Genomic DNA, 3,286 nt, shown 5'->3' on the forward strand with positions numbered 1-3,286 from the left:
AGATGTCAAAATCGTGTTTATGGACGGGTTCAGGTCTAATCCGAATCTGACCCGAATTTTTTTAATTTCAAACTGTTTTTATAAATGGGTCAGTTTTTCGGACCTGAAGCTCGGGCATGTTTTACTAAAATATTTTTACATAATTCGATTTATTTAAACCTAAATCGAATTAAGATAAGATTTATTTAAATTAATTTAAAATAAATCAAACTTAATTCAATTTGGGCAACATGATTTATTATTTTTTGGAAATATCATTTACTTATTTCATAATAATCTTCTAAAATCCTCATAAATCAATTAAAAACTGGTCAATTCAGGTTGATTTGGGTTTCTGGGTCAATCCGAATTTGAATCGGTTTTACAAACGGGTCAAAATCCCTAACACGAACCCGAAATTTTTGGGACAAGTTCGGGTCGAATTTTCGAGTCGTGTCAAATATTAATACCCCTAAATTTATTATGGTCCAACTCAAATGGTTGTTTATCCTAAATTGAATATTGATTAATTTTTATTTTTAAATAAAAATCATAATTATTTTTGCTTGAATTATTTTCAAGTGAAAAAATAATCTCAAGCGTTGATCTATATATAATTCTGATTTGTATTAAGCTATATATATATATATATATATATATATATATATATATATATATAATATGTTGTGTCCTGGAGTATTCGCAGCTGTAGAAAAATATATAGTTTAAAGTCTTAGGGTTGTACGAAGATCCATGGCACAGGCAGATAAGAGAGAGGGTGTAGCGTCATAAGAGTTACAATAGTTTTTACGTTGAAACCTCTGAAAAGGGGAAAAAACCACGGGGTCTGAGCCAACTTGAATGAATCCGCTAGTATTTGCAGTTGATTACAAATAAGGCCCTTTCTTGGGAGAAGGCATTGGCTTGATATCACAAATGTACATCATATAGAGCGCATTACATGGTGGGAGTTACAATAATTAACATAGATATATTTGTATTGTTTGAATGGCCATAGTCGGCATGAGACAGGGACTCGAAAAATCATAGTTGGCAGGAGACCGGGGTCATAAATACAGTTGTATGGCGGTGGAGGTTGGAAATACCATAATTGGCAGGAGACAAGGGTCCGAAAGATCGTTGTAGAAGGGCAGTACTCTGAGAGAACTCTCGGTGTCAAGTGGTGGCCCGTAAGAAGTCTGGGTGTTAGGTGGTGGCCTGGTGGAGCACATGGCCTCAGGTGGTGGTCCGGCAGAAATTCGGGCTTCAGGTGGTGGTCCGGTGGAAGTCCCAGCCTCAGGCGACGGTACGGCGTAAGTTCGGGCCTTAAGTGGTGGTCTGTTGGAGCAACAACGTCATATGGTGGTCCGGTGGAGCTCAGTGCCTCAAGTGGTGGTCCGACGGAGCAACGACGTTAAACGGTGGTCCGGTGGAGGTGAGGGCCTCAAGTCGTGGTCCGACGGAACTCAAGCGGTGGTCGAGGAGGAGCTTCTTCATTCTCTTCCTTCTATTCTTCTCCTTTTTGCTCTGGTCCCCTTTTCAAGAGAAATGAGGGGTATATTTATAAATTTTTGGAGTGTCATGACCCATAAATACGTAAGAGATCAAGAGTAAATGGGGAGTGGTTGGATGGACGACCGATGTTGAATCCCTTGATGGACATTTGAATGTCTTAATGATGTCATATTTTTTGTGATCTTAGACTCGTTGGATTCGTCTCGTCAAGCTGCTTGATTCGACTATAAGCACATTATGTTTGGAAACCGTTTAGTAATCCAAATTGTGATTCAAACCTTCCAACAGTGCTTATATCCCTTGATTTGGACCTGTTTGGGCTCAGATTGGGTTGGATTTGGTGTCGTTGGGTTCATATTTTCGATACATTTAGTTTGAGTGTAAGTTTGCTGAAATCAGAGTTCAGATGGTCCCAATTTTAATTTTGGAAGTTTCCAACATGAGTTTACATCGAGATTCGTGCCTGATTAAGATAATTTTTTATGACATATGTGTGTGTGTGTGTATTGGTGATGAGAAACGTCCGCTTCCACATCCGGCTTCGTCGAGCGCGCTTGGCAGTCCGTAAATCCCGGCCGACCTAAAGGGCCACCCAGGCCACTAACCCATAGTCGGAGCTTATGGGCCCCCACTTAAGGGCCGACCGCCGCTCGATGGAATCAAACTCATGATGGGGGGTTCCCACCTGAGCACGTCCACCAACCAAACTAAACATCGGTGGATGTATATATATATATATATATATGATTCATATCTTCATGAGTACTAAAAATCAGTTTCTTCTTCATCACCGCTGGGGTTATCGGGTTAGGTCAGTTCTCCATGAGTCCAACTCTCTAAAAATTTTAATGGGCTGGCTCTATTGATTATGAGCATAAGCAGGGTACTCTAATCAAGCTCATTTATTGTTTAAAACCTCCATTATGGCTCATGGATGACAACAAAAATGAATAAAAAAATTTATTAGCTTAAAAGGTGCACAATGAGGGTTTGAATTGAGCATACCTGGCATTATTAAACTTCTTTCAGAATTAGATTTGATTTTGGATGACTTTATTATTGTTTTATAAAACAACTTTTTAGTACAAAATTTTTTTTTTAAAAAAAAAGTATACTAAAAAGCGATTTTAAGAAACAGAAAGAAAAATGTCCCAAACGAAGCTTTTAGTCTAGTTTTGAACCCTCTCAAAAACACGAGGAAAATAAAATAATTAGTTATAACTAATACGGCTATAAAAAAATATATTATGTACATGAATCTCGAGGTAATATTTGAATTAGAAACTTTTATAATTAAATTTATGATAATATGAACTCCAATTTCAACAAAATTATAATCAAATTCAACGTCTCAATAAGATGAACCAACAACACTAAATTTGATATAATCCGAGTCTAAATGAGCACAAATCAAACACTTGAAGTAATAAAAAAAAAATTGAGCATTAATTTGAAGGTCAAATGATCTCCAAATTTGGCATGCTTATAGTCGAATCAAGCAGTTCGACAAAACAAATCCAACGAGCCTAAAAACACTCAATTCTAACATCATTAAGACACTTAAACTCTAAAAAAATACTTCACGGATAAGGGGATTATTATAGATGCACATGATGGAGTGTGTTTTATTATGATTCAAATTACCAAAATGCTCATTCTAAAAATCCTAAAAATAGAGCCTCATCATCCACATAAAAGTCATTGAAGAAATTAGAAAACTAGAGAGCTTCTTTATATTTTCCAACTATCGCCATTGACAACAACCACCACCAATGATTGCTTCAATCTCCAA

This window comes from Dendrobium catenatum, unplaced genomic scaffold (genome assembly GCF_001605985.2).
Source record: "Dendrobium catenatum unplaced genomic scaffold, ASM160598v2 fragScaff_scaffold_1209, whole genome shotgun sequence".
In the NCBI taxonomy this organism is placed as follows: domain Eukaryota; kingdom Viridiplantae; phylum Streptophyta; class Magnoliopsida; order Asparagales; family Orchidaceae; genus Dendrobium; species Dendrobium catenatum.